The 6,093-nt window shown below is 51.7% G+C and overlaps 1 protein-coding gene across 2 annotated transcripts in view; it reads right to left on the minus strand.

The window, feature by feature from the left end:
- LOC137462253 (lethal(3)malignant brain tumor-like protein 4) overlaps positions 1-357 on the minus strand; it is a 43,147-nt gene extending 42,790 nt beyond the window's left edge. For both annotated transcript variants that reach the window (XM_068172458.1, XM_068172456.1), the window contains exon 1: positions 331-357. The gene's annotated coding sequence lies outside the window, so the exon portion shown is untranslated. The remainder of the gene's footprint in view (positions 1-330) is intronic.
- Between the last annotated feature and the right edge of the window lie 5,736 nt (positions 358-6,093).

The raw sequence follows: 6,093 nt of genomic DNA on the forward strand, positions 1-6,093 counted from the left end.
TTTCTGAGTTGTCACAGTCCCGAGGAGTTTCACCGGAGCGGCGCCCAGGAGGGATAACCCCGATTTTCTCCTCAACTTCTTGGGTCAAAATTGGGCGACCACCACCTCAGAAACTATAAATACTCTATGACCGTGCAAAAAAAAAACTTAAGCCTGCGTTCTGCCGACGCCCATCGGCGGCTCTGCGGTGGTTTTGCCCTTTTGGGGGTTTAAACGCACTTTCCGCCCCGCGGGGCCCCGGCCCGGCCGCGCCATCCGCGCTCCCGGCCCGCACCCCCCAGGATGGCGGCGGCGGCCCCGCCCGGCCCCGACCCGCACCCGCTCACTCACCGCCGGCCCGGCCCGGCCCGGCCCGGCACGGCCCGGCACGGCCCGGCACGGCCCGGCCCGGCACGGCCCGGCACGGCCCGGCACGGCCCCGCCGCCGCTCCGGGGCCTCGCGATGGAGCCCAGGCAGCGCTGCGAGCCCCGCGGGCCCCCGAGCGCATGCGCGGCCCCGGCCCCGGCCCCGGCCCCGGCCCCGGCCCCGGCCCGGGAGAGGCGGCGCTGGCTGGGGATGGGGACCGGGAGCGGGGCGGAACTGGGTATGGGATACTGGGGAACTGGGTATGGGATACTGGGGAACTGGGTATGGGGAACTGGGGAACTGGGTATGGGATACTGGATATGGGGAACTGGGTATGGGGTACGGGGGAACTGGGTATGGGGTACTGGGGAACTGGGTATGGGGAACTGGGGAACTGGGTATGGGGTACTGGGGAACTGGGTATGGGATACTGGATATGGGGAACTGGGTATGGGGAACTGGGTATAAGGTACTGGGGAACTGGGTATGGGATACTGGGGAACTGGGTATGGGGTACTGTGGAACTGGGTATGGGATACTGGATATGGGGAGCTGGGTATGGGATACTGGGGAACTGGGTATGGGGAACTGGGGAACTGGGTATGGGGTACTGGGGAACTGGGTATGGGATACTGGATATGGGGAACTGGGTATGGGGAACTGGGTATAAGGTACTGGGGAACTGGGTATGGGATACTGGGGAACTGGGTATGGGGTACTGTGGAACTGGGTATGGGATACTGGATATGGGGAGCTGGGTATGGGATACTGGGGAACTGGGTATGGGATACTGGATATGGGGAACTGGGTATGGGGTACTGGATATGGGGAACTGGATATGGGATACTGGGGAACTGGGTATGGGGTACTGGATATGGGGAACTGGATATGGGGTACTGGATATGGGGAACTGGGTATGGGGAACTGGGTATGGGGAACTGGGGAACTGGGTATGGGAAACTGGGTATGGGATACTGGGTATGGGATACTGGATATGGGGAACTGGATATGCAGAACTGGGTATGGGATACTGGATATGGGGAATTGGATATGGAGAACTGGGTATGGGGAACTGGGGAACTGGGTATGGGATACTGGGGAACTGGGTATGGGGAACTGGATATGGGGAACTGGGTATGGGGAACTGGGTATGGGGAACTGGGGAACTGGGTATGGGGTACTGGATATGGGGAACTGGGTATGGGATACTGGATATGGGGAACTGGGTATGGGATACTGGGGAACTGGGTATGGGATACTGGGGAACTGGGTATGGGGTACTGGGGAGCTGGGTATGGAGTACTGGGGAACTGGGTATGGGGTACTGGGGAACTGGGTATGGGGTACTGGATATGGGGAACTGGGTATGGGATACTGGGTATGGGGAACTGGGTATGGGATACTGGGGAACTGGGTATGGGATACTGGGGAACTGGGTATGGGGAACTGGGGAACTGGGTATGGGGTACTGGATATGGGGAACTGGGTATGGGATACTGGATATGGGGAACTGGGTATGGGATACTGGGGAACTGGGTATGGGGTACTGGGGAACTGGGTATGGGGAACTGGGGAACTGGGTATGGGGTACTGGATATGGGGAACTGGGTATGGGATACTGGATATGGGGAACTGGGTATGGGGAACTGGGTATAAGGTACTGGGGAACTGGGTATGGGGTACTGGGGAACTGGGTATGGGGAACTGGGTATGGGGAACTGGGTATGGGATACTGGGGAACTGGGTATGGGGTACTGGATATGGGATACTGGGGAACTGGATATGGGGAACTGGATATGGAGAACTGGGTATGGGATACTGGGGAACTGGATATGGGGAACTGGGTATGGGGAACTGGATATGGGATACTGGGGAACTGGATATGGGGAACTGGGTATGGGGAACTGGATATGGGATACTGGGGAACTGGATATGGGGAACTGGGTATGAGGTACTGGATATGGGGAACTGGGTATGGGGTACTGGGGTACTGGATATGGGGAACTGGATATGGGGAACTGGATATGGAATACTGGATATGGGATACTGGGGAACTGGATATGGGGAACTGGATATGGAGAACTGGGTATGGGATACTGGATATGGGGAACTGGGTATGGGGTACTGGGGTACTGGATATGGGGAACTGGATATGGGGAACTGGATATGGAATACTGGATATGGGATACTGGGGAACTGGATATGGGGAACTGGATATGGAGAACTGGGTATGGGATACTGGATATGGGGAACTGGGTATGGGGTACTGGGGAACTGGGTATGGGGAACTGGATATGGGGAACTGGATATGGGATACTGGATATGGGGAACTGGATATGGGGAACTGCGTATGGGGTACTACGTGTGGGGTACTGGATATGGGGCACTGGGTATGGGGTACTACGTGTGGGGTACTGGATATGGGATACTGGATATGGGGAACTGGATATGGGGAACTGGGTATGGGGAACTGGGTATGGGGAACTGGGTATGGGGAGCTGGGTATGGGATACTGGGGAACTGGATATGGGGAACTGGGTATGGGGAACTGGGTATGGGGTACTGGATATGGGATACTGGATATGGGGTTCTAGGTATGGGGTACTGGATGTGGGGTACTGGATATGGGGTACTACGTCTGGGGTACTGGATGTGGGGAACTGGATATGGGGTTCTGGTGTCCTGGGATATGGGGAGCTGGATGTGCGGTACTGGGATAGGGGGCACTGGGTATGGGGTACGGGGAGGACCTAGGACAGAGCTGGGCATGGGGATGGAGATGCACTGGGGTAGGGACGGCACTGGAATGGGCTGGTACTGGGACATGGAAGCGTGGGCTGGGAATGAACTGGGATGGGGCTGGCACTGAGATAGGCTTGAGCTGGCACCGAGCTGGCGCTGAGACGGGGCAGACGCGGGCCACTGGGGACACTGGGAGAGCGTGAGGGGCACAGCCCCACTCCCTGAGCCGGCCAGGTAAAGCCCAGGCATGGCCTTGGGTGTTGGAGCACGTTCATGGCTGGGACGGGATTTGGGAAGGGGAGGTTTGCGACGGGGAGCTGTAAATCAACAGTGCCGCCGGCACCCAGCTAATCGTGACCACGGTGTCCCGTTGCCTCCCACGCCGAGGAGTAACAGAGGATATTGTCTCGTCTTCTCTGCATTTGTAAAACTTGTTTGTCTTCTCATCTGGGGCTGTTATTTTCCTTTGTATTTGAATTTTGGAGCAATAAAAGAGGTGGGGGTAGGATTTTTTTAATGACGAGTCGGGGTTTTCCGCCAAGAGCGGAAGCAGGCCCCAAGCTGTGACAGCTTAAATGGAATGGGATTTCAGGAAAATAATAAATGAGATTTGCAATGGCTCATTTGAAATACACATCATAATATTCTTCATCCCTTGAGTGAGGCACATAAAATACCCTTTAGAATCTTTAAATTTAGTCAGAAAATAAATACATATCTTACCTCATCTGTGCCAGCAAGTTCCAGCTAAACCACAAATCCTGCAGATGCTTGCAGCCACTGTTAAAGTATTCAGTGGGTCCAGGTTTACAGGGCTGTTGGAGCCAAAAAATTTTACAAGTAATTGAACCATCCATATTTATTTAGACCCTTAATTTGATTTTAATTGTTATAAGTTTTGTTGAGCCATCCCTAGTTTGGGGCTTCTTGCCCTTTTATATTGCTGCTCTAGTGACTGTTTTACCAGAACCTGCCTGGTGCCCACCACATGCATTGCTGCCTTCCCTCCTCAGAGCTCACCTCCAAGGTGCCCGATAAGACAGTTACCCCAACCCTAAATCAGATTTGGGGCTGGTTTTCAGTGCATTTTTGGGTAGGTACTTCCAGCCTAAAGCTGAGTCCTCACTTTGTATATAATTATTCTCACAGAAATGTTACTTGGGAATATTGTGGAATTATTGCAATAGACATTCCACTAATCTTTCTCTCTGGCTATGCAATATAATTATTATTGTTAATATTTTATATTATTACCATTGCCTTGGTTTCACACCTACTGCCAGGCTGATCTCTGCAGTTTCAGGAGATCAAGACTGCAGCAGCTCCAGGCTGAGAAAGGCAAAGTGCCCACACCAGGGAGCCACATGAGCTGGAGGTTTTGATGCAAACCCTATATTCTAATGCAAAATTAATGGGTGAGACTCACTCAGTGACGTTTGTGAGACAGAAATGAACATTAAATGATGCAGCAGCACCCAGCTGAGGCGTGTGCCTGGCCCTGCCCATGGAATCACTGTTCTGGGGGCACTCCTAATGCTCCACACTAATTAGCAGCAGTTGTCTCAGAATGTCTGGGAATTCCTGCTCCAACACTCCCACCCACACACGTGGTGGCTGGGGAGGATGAGCCCATGGCAAGGTCTGTCCCTGCTCTGGGCAGTAAAGCACAGGTGCTCCTGCAATGGGTGGTGTGTCCACTCCCTGCACTACAGACCCAGGAAGTGCCATCCCTCCAGGTGCTCACACATGAAGGATTTTTGGCTTTCCCTCTTCTTACTGCACAAAGTGACAACCTCCACCTCAGACCTAAGTTTACCACATACCTCCCTCCAAAGGCCTGTCCTCAGGTATTTAAGGAATCGATGCTTCTCCCAAAGAGCTCACTAAAACCCAGCTTGGTCATTTGGAACAGAGTTGCCAGACAGCAGAAACTGGAGTCGCTTTTGAGTCTTTACCTAGACTGTATAATTTGCAGATTGTCTTAAAACTATTTTTCAGTTAATTATCCCTTACTAGCAAACATCTTGCCTTGGCTGGTTTGCTTCTGTATTACGATTAAGCAGCAAAAAGCATTAAAAATGTCATTTTGAGAGTATAAGATGTTAAAGCACTAAATATATATAGCTGGAAAAGGCATTTCCTTCTCAAGATATCACTTCCACAGAGATTTCTCATGCTGCCGTGGTAATACAACATTTGCTAAAAGTCTGAGCCACTTGCTGAGCCCTGACCCCTCTCAAAGTGGGGAGAGATATTTTGTGTTGCAAGCAACTCTGATGATCTATTACCCCTTGATCTTTTTAATATGGCAGTACAAGTTCCAAATGATCAAATTATATGGAATTACTGCACCTATGAAGTGACTCTCCCTGGAGAGCCGCTGCCATCAGTTGTGAGCAGTTTGGAATTGGCTAAAGGACAGCATTAGGGGAAACTGTAACTAACCTTTTTATTCCAGACCAAGAAATCATAAAATACATTTTGCCTTCTATTTTTCAGGATGCTGCTTGCAGGCAGAGCAGGTGCTGGGGATGTCACTTCTTCATTCAAAGCTGATTGTGCAGGAGAAGGGCTTGTGGGAAGTTCAGTCTGAGCAATTTGCAAATGGCCCAAGTCTAAATTTGGGATATTATTCTGGAGAACCTACACACCTACAAAACTCCTGCTAGAAGCTGCCCTCCCATCTCCCCAGGGATGCTGGGGACATACCACAGAATTGCCACCACCACCCTCTGTGCTTCCAAGCCCAGAAGCACATCCTGAGCTTTTTCTTTTATGAAAACTCTTCCCAAGCACATGGGTTTTAGTAGGAGGAAATACTCCTGGAAAATATGCTAGAGAAATAAGTTCTTTATCTGGACTGTATTCAAGTGCTGTGCCTACGCTGAATGTAAGTGACTTTCTGAATTAGGAACCTTTTCTCTGTGAATGACTCTCTACAAATTCAAGTTTACCTTGATCAATAGAAAATGCTGACAATCACAACACAGCACCACGTAACCAAA

This window comes from Anomalospiza imberbis, chromosome 25, assembly GCF_031753505.1.
Source record: "Anomalospiza imberbis isolate Cuckoo-Finch-1a 21T00152 chromosome 25, ASM3175350v1, whole genome shotgun sequence".
Lineage (NCBI taxonomy): Eukaryota > Metazoa > Chordata > Aves > Passeriformes > Viduidae > Anomalospiza > Anomalospiza imberbis.